General features: G+C 37.6%; 1 long non-coding RNA gene across 1 annotated transcript in view; it reads left to right on the plus strand.

Moving 5' to 3' along the window:
- Positions 1 to 3043: 3043 nt before the first annotated feature.
- Positions 3044 to 20555, plus strand: part of LOC103103131 (uncharacterized) — a 39912-nt gene continuing 22400 nt past the window's right edge. Inside the window, exons 1-3 of the long non-coding RNA XR_465076.3 lie at positions 3044 to 3233; positions 4140 to 4250; positions 4364 to 4439. This is a non-coding gene — a long non-coding RNA (uncharacterized LOC103103131). The remainder of the gene's footprint in view (positions 3234 to 4139; positions 4251 to 4363; positions 4440 to 20555) is intronic.

The raw sequence follows: 20555 nt of genomic DNA on the forward strand, positions 1-20555 counted from the left end.
CAATCTATCTATTTGTATCTGTCCATCTGTCTGTCTGTCTGCCTATGGTTTTGAGTACTGGTAACTCTAGTGTTTGGGAGATAAATGATTCTGTGTTAAAAGTCAATGACAACTCTGTTCTCACCAACATTTGTTTTCTTGGGCATATCTATTTTATTTATTTATTATATTTAGAGGTTGTAAAACTCCAGAGTTTTGGAAACCAGGTTTTTTATTTAGGAGTGTGTGTGTGTGTGTGTGAGGGGGTAGTTTGCCTTAAAATACTTCAGAGAGGTGCAGAAAATTCAGAAGTACCAGTCATTGACATTCATGAAGCAATCTTCAGAAACTTTAAGGGATCACACTGGCCAAATCATTTAGTCATGTCTGATTCTGCTATAGACTCAGCCCACAATTTTTCAGCATATAGATAGAGCTTTCAGGCTCAGAGATAATAGGTATTTTTTAGCTCTGTATGAGGTAGGCTAAGGCATGCAATCTGTTATTTTTTCCCTCTGTAAATCATCTAACTTTACTGCTCTTAATGGAAACTACACATAGGCAATCAAAGTAAAATTATATATCTGAGTTGCAGAACTGATGAAACCAATATCCTGCTGATTCTCTAGAACGAAAAGCATCAAAGTTAGTTTGTGTCCTTTGTGTGGGTGAGCCCTCCCCAAAGCTATTTGACATTCAACTTTTTTATATACAACTCAATAGCCTTAAAAACTAAACTAAACTATTAAAGGTTAAAACTGCCCTAAGACTTTTGGAACACATTGTTGCATGCAACTGACTTATATTCTCATAGGTACCTCAGAGATAGTTTGGAATAGCACAAAGGGCACTGAGTTTTGAGTCAGAGGAACTGACTATGGGTATTTACTTCATCATCTGGAAAATGAAAAGGTTGGGAAAATTGCAAGATTCTATAAAATGTTGCCCCTGTACTTCCTTTATTTTAGATGTTAGAGAGTTGTTTATTAAAGGGTAATTGAACAGTTTTTGATATTCACATTGAAGTGCCCTAACTCTTGCCTTACCACTAGCTGTGAGAACTCTTTTAAGACTTGCATCTGGAAAAGTAACTAGAATAGATTAAAGACTATATGTGAAAACAATTGCTAACTAGCTTGCCACTATCTTACTATGTCTATTGGGGTTTCATGCAAGGGATAGCAATATGATATGGTGTCTCTAACATCCAATGTGCTTAAGACTTACATTGGCAGCAACTCCCTTACATCCTTCAGTCCACAAACATCAGACTAAAGGAAAATCCAAATTGGCCATTCATCAGGAAAATCTTACAGAATCCTGGGTAGAGATTTTCTCTAAGCTGGTTCTCTCTGAAAAGAAAGGGATTCAAGAAACTTGAACAGGAGATAGCACATAACATTATCTGTTATAATACAGAATTCAATATGAGGAAGATGTTCCTTGGGCCCTAGTCAAGATTTTTCATTACCAAAAGCATTAAAGAAACCTTATTATAGAAGGTATGTGTTATGGCAAAAGTAATTCTTGGATAATATTGGAGAGAGGCCTTTCAATATATGTGTTGTACCTTTTACATATGGAGATCCCAGAGAAACTTCTCTAGGTTCAGTATACTCCATGAATCTGTGCTACTAGAAACCATGGCTCTTCAGATCCCAGATATGGGGTTATTTTAATAGTCATACAGAAGACACTAGTTTAAATAGAAGACATTTAATAGCATAGTAAGAAATGTAGTGGTAGAATATTTTTCCCCATAAACCTGAGGCACATCTCCTCCCAGTACACATACCAGCTATCAAGAGAATGCAAATGTATAAGGATTATTTGTGAGAGGAATGCATGTGATCAGAATTCAGAGTCCAATGCTGTAGGAGTATCAATATTTTCTGGTGTTATGTTGCTGTTCTCACTTGACCTGCTGCCTCTTGGTTTTAGGAAGTGTGTAGTGTCTGTCAGGCATGTAGTCACTGAAGCACACTGTTGGTGCTAGGGGTCACTCTGCTTTGCATATGGGTTCAGAGTTTCTCTTTGTTATCCTTTTCTGGGCTTCAGGAAAGTCATCAGGACCACTTCTTGGCTATCTTAACTCCCACATGATAAGGCACAATAACCTAAAAATCCTCTCACTTGTAGGTATAGGCTAATAAAAGCACAAAGATTGTCTCCAGGACCTGTTTTCTAAATCTTCCATTTTGTGGATGAGGTGTTTCATATTTTCCTCAATTTTTTCATTTTTTTAAATTTTGTTTTATAGTTTCCTGCTGCCTTGTGAAGTCACTTGCTTCTATTTGTTGTATTCTGGTTTTTAAAGACTAAATTTCGTCCCTGGCTTTTTGATCATCCTTCTCCTTCTGGTATGATTTTCCTTGGAGGTCATCTTTCATCTCCTTTGCTTCATTTTCAATCTGATTAATTGTTGCTTTCAAGACACTATTTTTTATTTCCATATGATTTATTTTGCTTTTTAAGTTATTTTCCCAGTTGTCTTCAGCCTCTCTTAATTGTTTTTTGAATTTTATGGTGAGTTCTTCCTAAGCCTTTGTCCAATTTGCTGGAGTTTCTTTGTTTTTGCTTGATGTTCCTTGATCCTCCTGTGTTTCATTTGCTCTTTGTTCATTGCCTTGATAGAAGCTGTCAGTTGTAACTTCTTTTTTCTTTTTCTGTTGTTTACTCACATTTACCCCTTCTCTCCCCCCCCACCCCCACATAATTGCTTCTCTCATTTTGTGCTGTATCTGTGAGTTTGGATTGTTCTTTCCTGAAGAGGCTTCTTCTCTGTTCTGTTGTTTGATCAGGTTGTCTGATCTTCCCTAGCTGACAGCAGAAGCTGAGAAGGAGCTGGGCTTCCTGCCCTGTGGTTAAGGTTGTTGCCTGTAATTTGTTGCAGCCTTTACTCCATGGAGCTCAGTCAGCGAGGCTCTTGGATTAGTTTGTGGGGGAGGGGTGTTGGAGCTTGAGTTTCTCTGCCCTCTGAAGGCTTCTTATCTGCCCTTATTGATGAGACTGAGCCAGGGATGAGTTGATCTGCAAAGCTGGCTGAGGTCAGAACCTTCAGAAGTGGGGGTGGGCAAGATGGAATGTTTCAGCTATGACTGGACTGCCTGTTCTGAGCTTCTAAAGCTGTCTCTATGCTGTCTGTGTTCTAAGCCCTGAGCCTGGCACAACTTTTCCTGCTAGGTTCTCCCTCTGGACCAGTGAGCACCCTTGACTGCCCAGAAATTCCAGTCAACTGCTGGAGGCTCAGCACTGTAAGTGAGGGAGGGGTCTTGGGACCTTCCTTCTTCCTTCCCCTTAAACTCATGTAGAGTTCAGGCAGGGGGGGGGCATACCTTTTAAGTTGGGTCCAGGAGAAGGGTTCCCTAGCTCAGACCTGTTGTTAGATTTGGTTTTCAGTTCCCTGGAAGCATTGTGTTTTTGATCAGTGAGGAAGGGTTTACAGAGGTCTGAATTTTTGCTGCCTCTAAGCCACCATCTTGACTCTGACTCCTTAAAAAAATTATCTCCAGACTAATATTAAGTCCTTTCTTTTAATTCCCTGGGCCTGAAGCTGAATCTTAGACCTTTGACCTAGACAACCATTAGTCAACTAATTGATATAGGTTTGGAGGTTCTCAAATTCCTCTCAAATTTGACATGCAAATGAATGAGAGCTGGAGCAAAAACTAAGCAAAAGAGGGATGATAATTTTCCTCTACCTACTTTGTTCATATTTCTTCCTTAATTATACTTTATTATATATAAGTGACTAGGAAAAGTGAACAAGCTATTTAAGCTGTAAGCTTCCCTACATGGATTATATGTAGGTCCCCTTTTACATGAAAAGGACTATTTATAAACCTAAAAAATAGAAAGGTTCAATATACATAAATCAAAGAAAACATTTTCCAGCCCTTGAAGTTAGGCATTTCCATGTTCAAATTGACTTATCAATTGATCCTACTATTTATTACAAAGTAAATTAGATTTCACAGGATTCTACAGTCTCAGACCTAGGCTGAGTATGGCAGCACATGCCCATAATTTCTGCTACAGGGGAAGCCTGAAGCTTATAGTATAGTATGGTTTATATAGATCCTTATTCCCTCTTCTCTTTCCCTCTCTTCTACTGTTTTCACTGCTATGCCAGCTCACTTACCTCTCCTTTCCTGCCCCAGGTGTCAGTCACTGAAACTGAGTATCAAAATAAGCTCAACTCAGAATCATGTGCATACATCTATATCTATCCACCTCAATGAACAAATATTCATATGATCAATTTTTTACTGGTAAGGGTAAACAATAAAATAGGTTTAAAAACTATTTCTATAAAGTAGTAGCATGAAACACTATTGGTAGTTGTTTGTTTTTTCATCTTTATCATTTCCATATTTTCTTCAAGGGTATTCTTCCTATGTGTGCAGATCCAATGTATGGATGATTGTTTTCATGAAGATTTTATTAAGATGAGAAAGTAGGTATGTGGGTCATAAGTTATTGATGCTCTAGCCAATGCCTTTTTTTTTAACCCTTACCTTCTGACTTAGAATCAATACTGGGTATTGGTTCTAAAACAGAAGAGTGGTAAGGGATAGGCAATGGGGGTTCAGTGACTTGCCCGAGGTCACATAGCTGGGAATTGTCTAAGGCCAGATTTGAACCTAGGACCTCCAGTCTCTAGGCCTGCATCTCAATCCACTGATCTACACAGCTGCCCCCTCCAATGCCTTTTTTTTTTAAGTTAATGCCATCAGCAATTTTTGCCATCCTTTTATATCTTATCTCCCTTGATTTATATTGGCAAATTATTCTTTAAGGCCCTCAAGAGAATGTCACTTCCAGATGCATATTCTATGTATACTTACCCTGGATATCTCTTTGGTAAGATATGAGCTTTCTTTGTGTTGAGTATCACCACCTACATGACAAAGTTAATGAGTACTTATCAGTCAGTTAACACATCATTACTGATTAATATTTGAGTTCCACCCTTGGATTTAACCATTAAAAATGAGAAAATCAGACTAAGAGAATCATAGTAAGAGGGATAGAGAACTACTAGTTGAACACATAACTGTGGCCAATTCTCCAGAAGGAAGCCTGCACAGATACATGTGGCTCTATGGCTCCTTTTGGGAGCCACGTTTAAGGAGCCACTTAAGCGGCAGGAATTGCCAAGAAAATTCTAGACAAAACTAGGATTATTAAGATATTGACCAGGAGGGGAAATTACAAAACAACAGAGTTCCTTCATCAAGAATCCTAGACGCAAAAGAGAACTAGCCAGATAAACTGGGGGAATTCTAGGAGGAAGCCAGAGCAAGCCTGGACCTTGCCACCAGCCCTATTATAAGTTATAGAGATTGAAAGTCAAGAAAGAGGAATAGTTAGGGATGTTAGGTGATGCAGTGGATAGAGTGCAAAGCTTAGCATCCGAAAGACCTAACTTTAAATAGAGCCTCAAACAATGGTAGTCATGTGATCCTGGGCAAATCCCTGTTTGCCTCAATTACCTCATCTGTAAAATAGCTAAAGAAGGGAAATGGAGAACCACTCCAGTAGCTTTACCCAAAAAAAATCTCCAAAAGGGGTCATGAACAGTTGGAAATAATTGAAATTACTAAATTACAACAAGGGGACCTATAATTTCAGGAAGGTTGGGCTGATTGGAGAAGTTATTTTGAATATGCAGTCAGTTGAGAGCTTTAGCTAATTTTTGACAAAAATAGTGATAAGTTTTCAGTGTTCTGTATAGAACAAATGGAAAGATTAAATTAAATTGAAATAAGTACAAAGTTTTATCATTAGGCTCCAACATTAACTTTACAAGTAAAGGATGACAGAGATGTGGTTAAACATCACTTCTTATGAAAAATATTTGGGGACTTCTGTGGCTTATAAGCTCAATGTGACTCAGCAGTATAAAGGTAATTAAGAAATGTAATATAGGTGAGATCTGTAAAATTAATATTAAAGTAGTATTTCTATGATTTTGTAATACTAGTTAATACTATATATATTATTATTATTGTATTTGTCATGACAATATTTATTGTATTTATTACTATTTAGTTGCTTTTGGTTCTGTCTGACTCTCTATTACCCCATTTAGGATTCTCTTGGCAAAAATGCTGGAGAGGTTTGCTATTTCCTTCTCCAGCTCATTTGATAGATGAAACTGGTGGCTTACTCAAGGTCATCCAGCTAGTGAGTATAAGATGTGAACTCTAAGATAAGTCCTCCTGATTTCAGGCCTGGGTCTCTATCCACTGCACCACCTAACTGCCTCATACTGATATGGGGTGTTCATGGAGGACTAGCACTTCTGGTGCGAGAGCTTGCCAAGCCCTTTTCAGGACTGCTCATCCACTGTTAGTGTGCACCCTTCACCTATCTCTCATCTGTGGCTCCAAGAAGCTGTAGTATCCATACCCCACTAACCAAACCAGGTAGAGGGTAACCCACAGACCTCAGATCTGTTGGCGATTTAGGGAGTTCTCTATCCCAAGAACCCTATGGGAATGGATGGATGAGAACAATTTATTCCAATGACCACGAAGGCGGCTGAAGCAGGCACCTCAGCTGAAACACTGAAGCAAGCTGAAGTGAAGCACTCAGAGCTTGGACAGACATCTAAAATGCCAAGGTCATCCACTGCATTCTGGACCATTATCATTCATCCTGACTTTTATCTTCCCACTGGACTTTGATGACTCTGGAACAGAAAGTGAGACTGATGACTTTATGAAACTCTGCCTCACAAATCTAATTCACTTTTGAACCAAGCTATCATCCCATTATGTCATGGGGCCTCTTAAAAACTGAAAGACAAATAACAATAGCTAGTATGTTAATACTAGTAGTGGTAATATTAGTAGTGATGTATAGTACTAAAGAAGCAACCAGTACTAAAGAAATGGTAGTCTCTACATACCCTGGTCAAAAGATGTTCAGTCATGTTTATTTGGTTCCAGGTATCATATTTTTGGAAGGATATTGGTAATCTAGAGGGTGTCTAGAGGAAGGCAACTAGGATAAAGGACAGTCTTGACAACATGACTTGTGAGAAACAATTGTAGATACTGGGAATGTTTATTTTGGAAAAAAGAAGATGAAGTGGGGGTAGTTCTGATAACTATCTTCAAGTATTTGAAGGGCTATCATATAGGAGAAAGATTCTTTATCAATAAAAATAAGGGATTTGGGCAAAGGCATGAAGGTGATATTTAAATACTGGGGTTGGGGGAGATAATTTACATACAACATACTTTAATAAGCTTTATTAAAATTTCTCTCTAAAATCTAAACAATTACAAGACAATAGGCAATCCATGATTTATAGGATTTTCCAATTCTTCTGATGTAAATGTTCACATTGCAGTTCTAACAAGCCAGTTAGAGAGGGATCCAGCACACCTTTTTGAACTAGATTACCTCTAAGATCTCTCTTCAAGCTCTAAATCTGTGATCTCAAGACTTGTTCTATCTAGTCCAGATGACTGAAATAGAAAGCTATGAGTAAGAGTGCAAAGGGGCAAATTCAGATGAGGAAATACATCCCAACAATTATTACTCTTCAAAAATGAAATGGTATGCCTTGGAAAGTAGTAGGGTCTTTCTCAAAAGGAAGTTAAGTAGAAGTTAGATAACTACATAGTTATGTTAAAAAGGGGCCATTTGGACCAGCTGTTACAGGGTGAGGGTAAAAGAAGGGTTCAAACTAGCTATAAATATAAAATAAGTCTATTTACCTAAAAGGAGAAAGGAATGGAAGGGAATCAGGAAATAATTTACTTCTAACAAACCCCAGATATTAAAATCCTATACTCTCTATAATTATACTAACCTAATTAATTAATTCAAGTTAAGGAAGGATTGGTAGAAGCAAGGACAAAAGGGCTCAAAGAAATCTCACAACACAGGAGTCCTTTCTTTGATCCAAACAGCAACAGCAGAATCCACTTCTCTGTATCAACAGCAGTAAATCCAGGCAGAATATCAGGACAGTCAAAGAGAAGAAACCAATGGCTTTTCTGGGTCCACCCCAGAAATACCAAACAACTACCCTCTGGGTATCCTGACAGCTAGAGAAAAAAAAAAGCTTCTCTCTCATCCAGAGTCCACCAACTGCCAGCACCAGCCTGTGTGTTTTGTTCATCCCCTCCTGGGAGCTTTGGAATTCTGGCCCTGTCATTGCACTGTCATTGCCCTGTGGGGTCTCTTTACTTCTTGCTTTTTGCAAAGCTAATCCCTTACAACACAGCTGATTTCTAAGGTCCTTTCCAACTCAAATAATCAGCAATTCTCTGTAAAGATTTTGCTGGAAGTGGTGATCATCAAGATCAATACTTCTGCCTTTTTTATTTCCTATTTTCTAGTATTGGCGACCCCTTAGAAAAGATCAGATCAATTCCATGGTAATTACTTTTGGTATCTTCTCATCTTTAGTTTTTTTCTTATTTTGATGTTTCTTTTGACCTTAGCTCTAACTAGTCAATGGTTTAATTTCACACCAACCATTATTTCTGATATGATTCCTACATCAGCAACCAGTTTTTTTCCTGTCTGGTAGGAGAGAGCTAATTTCATTTTTGGCAATGATAGCTAACCATGAGGCTTTGTAATAATCTACAAGCCTTTTAGCCTCTTTTGTTTCTCAAACTTGAGTCATATTTTCCAAAATACTTTTACCCTACTCTTCTGTGCTCATACTCACACTGAGGTAATAAATATTCCAAGCATATATTGAGGGGGCAGCTATGTAGATCAGCAGATAGAGAGCCATATGTGGATATTGGAGGTCCTGGGTACAAATCAGATCTCAGACACTTTCATCTTTAGCTTTTCTCTTGTTTTGATGTTTCTTTTCACCTTAGCTCTAACTAGTCAATGGTTTAATTTCATACTGTGACCCTGGGCAAGTCACTTATCCCCAATTGCTTTGGAACCAATACACAATATTGATTTTAAGATGAAAGGTAAGGTTTTTTTTTTTTTAAGCATTTATTGACTAGAATACGGGCTTCTTGAAAGCAAGAACCTTTTCTTTGTTTTTTGCCTTTGTATCCTCAGTGCCTTGGGGAGTATATGGCACAAACTAAGTACATACTTAATAAATGCTTATTGAATTGAGAGAAGAAAATTCCCACCAATAACAAAGTGTATAGGTTGACTTGTTTTGGCAAAGTTCATAAATTTCTTGGCAGATTTTCTCTACTTTTTCATCCCCTACAAATAGATGTTGGCACATACACTGTAATTAACTTCAAAGAAGCTTTTTATTCTTATACTCATCCTGATTTCCTAGAAAAAGTGAGATGACCAAGTGTCCCAGGAAGTGGGTGCATGGTGAAACCACCTCTACCAGTGCCCATTTGTCTTTCCAAGGAAAACCAATGAGCTATTTTTCCATGTAGCTACAGCTTGCTTTTGTGTTCTGGCTTCAAATGTCATAAACATATCGATATTGATGTAATTAAGTTCTCTGCTCCACTTTTCTCCATTTCTCCCTTTCCTCGATAATATCATAGGTAACCATCAATATTTTATACTTGTGACCTAAATTTCTTCCATGTTTGGTCATATGATTCAGATGATGATGGGTCAGCTCCTTGATGAATCAATCAATCAAATTTTGCAAAATAGCCTTTGCTCCCTACTTTTCTTGATAATGTCCTTATTGGTAGCTAATACTTTCCAACTCTTTGAATGGGAAGTAGTATATGGAATAGCCCGCCCTCATCCACCAAGCTGCTCACAATATAAGAATAGGGACAGTTTTATGATTTCATAGATATAGGGAACTCTCAGATGAGGAAACTCCCTTTACCAGTGCAGACTGGCACTTTCTCTGCAATTTATAATCTGAACAAGTTTCTTAGGATAGTAAAAGATTAAGTGTTTGCCCAAAGTCATATAGCCAGTATACTACATCCTCATATCTTGAAATCCTGCCCACATAGCTGTTTGCATAGGGAGATACTGATCAACTTCCTGGTGCTTAAATCATTTAATTTCTGTCAATGCAGAAATGTTCTCCAATGAATCAACAGATTTGAGTGGGGAATAGTTTCTTTTCATAAACATAGGACTCAAAATTCTTGATTTAATATATTGGTCCCACAATTTGAGATAGCTTTCTGTGTCAAGTAATGGAAGTCACAAGCTCTTGCTTTTAAAATATCTTCCTAAAAACAAAAACAAAACAAAAAAAAACCTTTATCTTCTGTCTTAGAATCGATATTAAGTATTGGTTCCAAGGCAGAAGAGTAGAAAGGGCTAGGGAACTGGGATTAAGTGACTTGTTCAGGGTCAAACAGCTAGGAAGTGTCTGAGACCAGATTTAAACCCAGGACTTCACATCTCCAGGCCTTGCTCTTTATCCACTGAACTATCTAGTTGCCCCTAAAATGTCTTCTTGATAGAGCTTCAAAAATATGCACAGGCATTAAATCACAATAGGAGGTAAACCTCACAAATACTTCACATCTAGCACATCTCCAATCAAGTTAATAACTTAGACGTGACCCATTGTTCAGTTATTTTTCAGCTATGTCCAGCTCTTCATGACCCCATTTGGGATTTTCTAGGCAAAGATAATATATTGGTCTACCATTTCCTTCCCTGACTTTTTTGACAGAAGAGTAAACTGAGGCAAAGAAGATAAAATGACTTTCCCATGTTCACCCAATTAGCAAGCATCTGAAATCAGATTTGAATTCCGGAAGGTAAATCTTCCTGATTCTAGGCCCTGTACTCTATCTACTGCATCACCTAGCTGCTATCTAGGTGATCTAAAACTGTGTAAATCTTAGTACTCTATTGCCCCATTTCAATTTATCTCCAACCATCAATAAAGAAGCTTAAAAAAGCTTACGCATAACTGAAGGCCATGTTAAATATTTCTTACTTATATGGTTTGCTATAGCCAAAGAATTCATTACCAGGAAGGGCTTTGGATTCATAGTCTCTGAGGCACAACTAAAGGAACTATGATTGTTTAGCCTGGAGAAGAAAAGACTTAGGTGGAATATGATAGTTGTCTTTGAACAGTCAATAGCCTGCCATGTGGAGGAGGAATTAGACCTCTTTTGCTTGGCCCAGTGGGGTAGAACTAGGAGAAATTATAATGATAATGACATATAATTATAAATTAATGGAAATTATATATAAAATTAGTAATAATAATAACTTTGATTCTAGTTACTAGTTTACTTCCAAGTTGGTTTTATCTGAGGCTATGATCGTTGCCTTTCCAGCCTGATAGAAGCTGACAGGGAATATGTTCTATTGTCTAAGAACAGATGACCTCCATGCCACAGTGAGGAATCAGAGTAGACCATTAGAGTTGGCCCTATCAAATTTCATCATAGTAAGTTGAGTCCAGTCTTCTCTCCTGTTATACTTTTGCATTCCAGATTCTTTTCTCTCTAACATAATCTTCCTAAAATACAAGTCTAACTAAGTCACTCCCCTAAACAATGACTTCAGTGCCTTTCTCAGATAGGTTTTTAAACCTTCCATCTGACTCATCTAACCTTTCTGGCTTATTTCAGCATATTTTTCCTCTTCACACATTCATTTCCAAAATGGCATATTTGCAGTTTCCTAGACATAGAAGTCCATCTCCAGCCCCCATACTACTGCCCAGGCTTTTCTCTATGCCTGGGACAAACTTCCACTTCACCATTTGAAATCTCTAACTTGCTTCAAGACTCAGCTCCTATACTGGCTAGTAATGAAGCCTTTTCTTTCTTTCTTTTTTTTCTTGCAATGCCAAGTGTTTAGACAAGAGCAACTGAGAAGATAAAAAACAAACAAACATAAGAAACTCACTTGGATCAAATATCTGAACACATCTGGATGATTGTGCAAAGTCTTGGTCACAGTTCTAGGAAACTCCATCAGCAGAGGACCAGATAGGAGACTAAAAAGTTGTAACTGTATAGTACAACCTATTGTCTAAAATAGTTTTTTTTAATTAATTTATTTAGTCAAGTTAGAACATAATTCCTTGGTTATAAAAATCATATTATTTCCCTCACTCCCCTCCACCCACCCTTCTTGTAGCTGATGCACAATTTCACTGGGTATTACATGTGTCCTTGATCAAAACCTATTTCCATGTTGTTAATGTTTGCACTAGGATGCTCATTTAGTCGACATCCCCATTCATATCCCCTCGACCCATGTAATCAAGTAGTTGTTTTTCTTCTGTGTTTCCACTCCCTCAGTTTTTCCCCTGATTGTGGATAGTGGTTTTTCTCATTGATGCCCCCAAGTTATTCAATCACTGCATTGCCACTAATGGAGAAGTTCATTACATTCGATTGTACCACAGTATATCAGTCTCTATGTACAATGTTCTCTTGGTTATGCTCTTTTCGCTCTGCATCAATTCCTGGAGGTCATCCCAGTTCCCATTGAATTCCTCCACTTTATTATTCCTTTGAGCACAATAGTATTCCATCACCAACATATACCACAATTTGTTCAGCCATTCCCCAATTGAAGGGCATCCCCTCATTTTCCAATTTTTTGCCACCACAAAGAGCACAGCGATGAATATTCTTATACAAGTCTTTTTCCTTATTATCTCTTTGGAGTACAAACCCAGCAGTGCTATGGCTGGATCAAAGGGCAGACAGTCTTTTAGCACCCTTTGGGCATAGTTCCAAAAAGCCCTCCAAAATGGTTGAATCAATTCACAACTCCACCAGCAATGCATTAATATCCCAACTTTGCCACATCCCCTCCAGCATTCATTACCTTCCATTGCTATCATATTAGCCAATCTCCTAGGTGTAAGGTGATACCTCAGAGTTGTTTTGATTTGCATCACTCTGATTATAAGAGAGTTTGAACACTTTTTCATGTGCTTATTAATAGTTTTGATTTCTTTAACTGAAAATTGCCTACTCATTTCCCTTGCCCATTTATCAATTGGAGAATGGCTTGATTTTTTGTACAATTGATTTAGCTCTTTATAAAATTGAGTAATTAGACCTTTGTCAGAGGTTTTTGTTATGAAGATTGTTTCCCAATTTGTTGCTTTCCTTCTAACTTTGGTGGAATTGGTTTTGTTTGTACAAAAACATTTTAATTTGATGTAATCAAAATGATTTATTTCACAGTTTGTGATTTTTTTCTAGCTCTTTCTTGGTTTTAAAGTTTTTCCTTTCCCAAAGACCTGAAATGTATTCTATTCTGTGTTCATCTAATTTCCTTATACTTTCCTGCTTTATATTCAAGTCAATCACCCATTCTGACTTTATCTTGGTGTAGGGTGTGAGGTGTTGATCCAAACCTAATCTTTCCCATACTGTCTTCCAATTTTCCCAGCAGTTTTTATCAAATAGTGAATTTTGGTCCCAGAAGCTGGGATCTTTGGGCTTATCATAGATTGTCTTACTGAGGTCACTTACTCTTAGTCTATTTCACTGATCCTCCTTTCTGTCTCTTAGCCAGTACTATATTGTTTGATGACCAATGCTTTATAGTATAGTTTGAGATCTGGGAATGCAAGGCCACCTTCCTTCACATTTTGTTTCATGATTTCCCTGGATATCCTTGATCTTTCATTCTTCCAAATGGCCTTTGTTATGTTTTTTCCTAATTCAATAAAAAGTTTTTTGGGTGGCTCAATGGCTATGGCACTAAATAACTAAATTAATTTGGGTAGGATTGTCATTTTTATTATGTTAACTTGTCCTACCCATGAGCAATCGATGTTTTTCCAATTGTTTAGATCTAGTTTTAATTGTGTGGAGAGCATTTTGTAATTGTGTTCATATAGTTCCTGTATTTGTCTCAGCAGATAGATTCCCAAGGATTTTATATTGTCTAGGGTGATTTTAAAATGGAATTTCTCTAATTCTTGCTGCTAAGATGTGTTGGAAATATATAGAAATGCTGGTGACTTATGTGGGTTTATTTTGTATAAACAACTTTGCTAAAGTTGTTGATCATTTCAACTAGGTTTTTGGTTGATTCTCTAGGATGCTTTAGATAGTCAATCATATCATCTGCAAAGAGTGATATCTTGGTATCCTCATTGCCTATTTTAATCCCTTCAATTTCTTTTTCTTCTCTAATTGCTACAGCTAGTGTTTCTAGTACAATGTTAAATAATACAGGTGGTAATGGGCATCCTTGTTTCACTCCTGATCTTATTGGGAAGACTTCTAGTTTATTCCCATTGTAGATGATGTTTGCTTATGGTTTTAGGTATATACTGTTTATTATTTTTAGGAAAGGCCCTTCTATTCCTATGCTTTCTATTGTTTGCAATAGGAATGAGTGTTGTATTTTGTCAAAGGCTTTTTCTGCAACTATTGACATAATCATGTGGTTTTTGTTGGTTTGCTAGTTAATATGGTCAATTATGTGGATGGTTTTCCTAATATTGAATCATCCTTGCATTCCTGGTATTACTCCTACCTGGTCATAGTGAATAGCCCTTGTGATCACTTGCTGGAGTCTTTTTGCTAGTATGCTATTTAAGATTTTTGCATCTATATTCATTAAGGAGATTGGTCTGTAGATTTCTTTCTCTGTTTTTGACCTGCCTGGCTTTGAAATCAGTACTATATTTGTGTCATAAAAGGAATTTAGTAGAACTCCTTCTTTGCTTATTCTGTCAAATACTTTCTGTAATATTGGGATTAGTTATTCTTTGAAAGTTTGATAGAATTCACTTGCGAATGCATCAGGCCCTGGGGATTTTTTCTTAGGGAGTTCTTTGATGGCTTGTTCAATTTCTTTTTCTGATATGGAGTTGTTTAGGTATTCTGTTTCTTCTTCTGTAATTCTGGGCAATGGATATTTTAGTAAATATTCATCCATAACACCTAGATTGCCATATTTAATGCCACATAATTGGGCATAATAGTTTTTAATAAATGCCTTAATTTCCTCTTCTTTAGAGGTGTGGTCTCCATTTTCATCTTGGATAGTGTCAATTTGGTTTTCTTTTTTCCTTTTTTAATTAGATTGAGTACTTTGTCTATTTTATTTGGGTTTTTTTTCAGAAGAGCAGTTTCTAGTGTTATTTATTAAATCAATAGCTCTTTGACTTTCAATTTTATTAATTTCTCCTTTGATTTTTAGAATCTCTAATTTAGTCTTCATATTTCTTTTTTTAATTTGCATGCCCAATTCATTGAACTCTGCCTTCTCTAATTTGTTAATATATGAACTCAATGGTTTGAATTTCCCCCTGAGTACTGCTTTGGCTGTATCCCATAGCTTTTAAGTATACTTCTTTTTGCTGCCCAGGTAATAACAACAGTTTTTAAGAGTTACCAATGACCTCTTTTCTTATAGGGATACATATCATTTTAACTTATTGAGTCTCTTAAATTTTTTTTTCTTTTTTCCCCTCTTTTTTAATTACCTTTTGATTATTCTCTTGAGTTCTGTGCTTGGACATCAAATTTTCTGTTCAGGTTTGGTCTTTTCTTTATGAATTCTTGAAATTCTTCTATTTTGTTGAATGACCATACTTTCCCCCTTAAGAATATAGTCAGTTTTTCTGGGTAGTTGATTCTTGATTTTAGACCTAGTTCCCTTGCTTTCCGGAATATCATATTCTATGCCTTTCTTTTTTTTCAGTGTGGATGCAGCCAGATCCTGAGTTATCCTCACTGTGGTTCCTTGGTATCTGAATGACTTCTTCTTGGCAGCTTGTAATATCTTTTCTTTGGTCTGATAGTTCTTGTATTTGGCTATAACATTCCTGGGTGTTGTCAGTTGGGGATTAAGTATAGGAAGTGATCTGTGGATTCTATCAATCTCCACTTTTCCCTCTTGTTCAAGAATTTTGGGGCAGTTTTCTTTAATAATTTCCTGTAATATAATGTCCAGGCTTTTTCTTTTGTCATGGTCTTCTGGTAGGCCAATAATTCTTAAATTGTCTCTCCTTGAATGATTTTCTAAATCCTCTGTTTTGTGAATGAGATGCTTCATATTTTCCTCAATTTTTTTATTCTTTTGGTTTTGTTTTATAGTGTCCTGCTGCCTTGTGAGGTCACTTGATTCTAGTTGTTGTATTCTGGTTCTTAAAGACTGGATTAAATCCTTAGTTTTTTTGGTCGTCCTTTTTCTTTTGTTCGGATTTTCTTTGGAGGTCATCTTTCATCTTCTTCATCTCATCTTTCATCTCCTTTGCCTCATTTTCCAGCTGGTTGATTTTGGCTTTCAAGACACTATTTTCTGTTTCCAGATGACTTATCTTAGTTTTTAAGTTCTTTTCCCAATTGCCTTCAGCCTCTCTTAATTGTGTTTTGAATTGCATTTTGAGTTCTTCCAAAGCCTGTATCCAATTCACTGGGATTTCTGATTTTTTCTTTGCTGATCCCTCCCCCTCTGTTTCATTCGCTCTTTGCTCATTACCTGTGCAGAAGCTATCTATTGTAATTTCTTTCTTCTTTTTCTGTTGTTTGCTCGAGTTTACCCCTTCTTTGCTCCCCATATTTGGCTGTGCTTGTGCTTCTCTCATTTTGTTTTGGTTTTGGGGCTGTCAGTCTCCCCTCTTGGAGCTTTGTCAGATCTCTTGGTAAAGTCTCTAGGGGAGGAATGTTAGCTTCCCTGTCCTCTGGAGGCTTTTGATTGGATTAAGTTCAACTGGGTTGGGCTGTATGTGGTATGAAGCTCTGAGGCTCTGAAGACTCCTGGAAGGCCTGGCCACCCAGGTTCTCTCCAGTTCTCTCCAATTGCTTCTCCGCTGTCCACAAGTGCCTTTGCCCACCTCCCTAAACTCTGAGGAGTTCTGATGGGATTAAGTTCAACTGGATTGGTCTGGATGTGCCCCAAGGCAACAGTGATACTGGAGCCCGATGGAGAGGGCCATGGCTGGGCTTCCTCCCCACTGTCCAAGCTGGATGCTCTGAGCCCGGTGCCCTACTGCTCACAAGGTAGACCCTCCAAACCAGCACCTTTGCCCACTCAGAGGTTCCCGCTGCTGCTGGGGGCTCAGGCCTCTGGGTTGTGGGGGAGGGGTCCTGGGACCTTCCCTCTGCCTTCCCCTTAGCCCTGAATATTCTCAGATTCTGGCTTTTGGGGGGTGTACCTTTTGATTTGAGTCCAGAAGGAGGGTTCCCCTATTCTGTCCTGTTGTTCAGCTTAAATTTCGGTGCCCTAGGAGTATTCAGTCTATATCGGTCAAGGAAGGGTCTTCCATGAGGTCTGAACTTTTGCTGCTTGCTAAGCCGCCATCTTGACTCCCCCCCTCCCATAGCTTTTGAATGGATGTCTCATCATTGTCATTTTCTTCAATGAAATTATTGATTGTTTCTATGATTTGTTCTTTAACTGGTTTTGGAGAATCATATTGTTTAATTTCCAATTAATTTTTGATTTGCCTCTCCATGTACCCTTACTAATGACTATTTTCATTGCATTGTGATCTGAGAAGGTTGCATTGATTATTTTTGCTCTTTTGCACTTGTTTGCGATATTTTTATGCACTAATACATGGTCAATCTTTGTGAATGTACCATATGCTCCTGGAAAGAAGGTATATTCCTTTTTGTCCCTATTTATTTTTCTTCATGTATCTACTAACTCTAATTTTTCTAAGATTTCACTCACTTCTCTTACCTTTTTCTTATTTATTTTTTTATTTGATTTATCTAGTTCTGATAAAGGAAGGTTCAGATCTCCCACTAGTACAGTTTTTTTATCTATTTCATCCTTGAGCTCCACTAGTTTCTCCTTTAGAAATGTGGATGCTAAATCATTTGGTGCATACATGTTGAGTACTGATATTTCCTCGTTGTCTATACTGACTTTTATCAGTATATAATTACCTTCCCTATCTCTTTTAATTAGATCTATTTTTACCTTGGCTTTGGCAGATTTCATGATTGTGACTCCTGCCTTCTTTTTATCAGTTGATGCCTAATAGATTTGGCTCCATCCTCTTACTTTTACCCTAAGTGTGTCTAGCTTCATCATGTGTGTTTCTTGTAGACAGCATATGGTAGGGCTTTGGATTCTAATCCACTCTGCTATTCACTTGCATTTGATGGGTGAGTTCATTCCATTCACATTCAGAGTTATGATTACCAGCTGTGTATTTGCAGCATTTTGATTTCCACTCATAGTTCTGCCCATAGCTTTTAAGTATACTTCTTTTTGCTGCCCAGGTAATAACAACAGTTTTTAAGAGTTACCAATGACCTCTTTTCTTATAGGGATATCGTATTCGATGCCTTTCTTTTTTTCAGTGTGGATGCAGCCAGATCCTGAGTTATCCTCACTGTGGTTCCTTGGTATCTGAATGACTTCTTCTTGACTATCTCCTTCTACACCAATGTTTTGGTTTTAATCAGTCCCCCTAATTCCCACTCTTATTTTACTTCCCTCTCTACCCTCCCTCCCTTCTTACTCCCCTCTTATTTTCTTTACAGTCTTTTTAAGCTACCCCCTTCATCCTCTCCCTCCCTTGTATTGCTTCCCGCCCCACCAGTCCATTGGATACTCTTCTACTTACCTATAGGGCACAAATCTATTCTCTGCCCCAATGTATTTGATTGTTCTTCCCTCTTTGATTCAATTTCAATGCACGTAAAATTTAGTATTTCCTATCTGCAACCTCTTTACCCTTCCATTGTTTTGATGTTCTCCCCTGCTCCCACCATGTGCTTCTTTATGACATATAAATTTACCCCATTTTGTTTCTTTTCCCATTTCTTTTAGTATTAACCTCATTTTTATTTCTAATTATATATATACACATACACATATATATATATATGTATTTATGCATATATTTATCTACATACATATTTATGTCTTGTCATTTCGTCCTATATAGTTTGCCACTGTTCCCTCTAAGTGCAATTCTTCTAGCTGCCCAGGTGATAATAACAATTTTTAAGAGTTACCAATGACATCCTTTCTCATAGGAATATATATCACTTTAACTTATTGGGTCTCTTTAAAAAAAGTTGGGGTTTTTTTTGTTTATTTTGTTTTGTTTTTCTTTTTTCCCTCTTTTTAAATTACCTTTTGATGATTCTCTTGAGTTCTGTGCTTGAGCATCAAATTTTGTGTTCAGGTCTGGTCTTTTCTTTACAAATGCTTGGAAGTCTTCTATTTTGTTAAATGACCATAATTTCCCCTGTAAGAATATAGTCAATTTTGCTGAATAGTTGATTCTTGGTTGTAGACCTAGTTCCCTTGCTTTCTGGAATATCATATTCCATGCCTTTTGGTCCTTCAGTATAAATGCAGCCAGATCCTGTGTGTCCTCACTGTGGTTCCATGGTATCTGAATGACTTCTTCTTAGCAGCTTGTAATATTTTTTTCCTTCATCTGATAGTTCTTGAATTTGGCTATAACATTCCTGGGTATTGTCAGTTGGGCATTAAGTACAGGAGGTGATCTTTGGATTCTTTCAATCTCCATTTTTCCCTCTTGTTCTAGAATATCGGGGCAGTTTTCTTGGATAATTTCCTATAGTATGATGTCTAGGCTTTTTCTTTTGTCATGGTCTTCTGGTAGACCAAAGATTCTTAAGTTGTCTCTCCTGGAACAATTTTCTGAATCTTCTATTTTGTGAATGAGGTGCTTCATATTTTCCTCAATTTTTTTCATTCTTTTCATTTTCTTCTATAGTGTCCTGCTGCCTTGTGAAGTCGCTTGCTTCTAATTGTTGTATTCTGGTTTTTAAAGACTGGATTTCATCCTCCGCTCTTTGGTCATCCTTTTCCTTTTGGTCAGATTTTCTTTCTTTAGAGGTCATCTTTCATCTTCTTCACCTCATCTTTCATCTGCTTTGCCTCATCTTTCATCTCCTTTGCCTCATTTTCCAGCTGGTTGATTTTGGCTTTCAAGACACTGTTTTTTGTTTCTAGATGACTTATCTTGCTTTTTAAATTCTTTTCCTAGTTGTCTTCAGCCTCTCTTAATTGTGTTTTGAATTATATTTTTCTTTCAGCCTTCACCCATAGAGCTTAGTAAGTAAATCTCTCAGTGCAGTCTATGGGGGAAGGGTGTTAGAGCTTGAGCTTCCCTGCCTTCTAAAGGCTTTGATGGGATTAAGTTCAGCTGGGTTGAGCTGGATGTGCCCTGAGGCCAAAACCTTGGTATGGGGGGGGGGCAATATGGAGTGTCTCTACTGCCACAACCAGGCTGCCCACTCTGTGCTTCCTCTCCAGCTGCTTCTCCACCGCTTGTGCACAATGCTCTAAGCCTGGTACAGCCTTGCCCTCAAGGTATTCCCTCCAGACAAGCACCCTTGTCTGCTCAGAGGTTCCAGCAACCGCTGGAGGCTCAGCACTCTAGGTGGTGGAGTCCTGGGACCTTCCTTATTCCTTCCCCTTAAATCTGAGTGTTCTCAAATTCAGGCTTGGGGAGTGGGGTTTATCTTTTAAGTTGAGTATAGCAGGAGGGTTCCTTGGCTCTGTCTTGTTGTTAGGTTTGTTTTTCAGTTCCCTAGGAATATTTAGTTTGTAATCAGTAAGGAAGGGTTTTCAGAGGTCTGAACTTTTGCTGCCTCTACACTGCCATCTTGACTCCACCTCCAATGAAGTCTTTTCTTATCCCTTTAGTTAATTGCAATCTTCTCCCTCTTCAAATTGTTATATAA

This window comes from Monodelphis domestica, chromosome 3 (assembly GCF_027887165.1).
Source record: "Monodelphis domestica isolate mMonDom1 chromosome 3, mMonDom1.pri, whole genome shotgun sequence".
Taxonomy (NCBI): Eukaryota; Metazoa; Chordata; class Mammalia; order Didelphimorphia; family Didelphidae; genus Monodelphis; species Monodelphis domestica.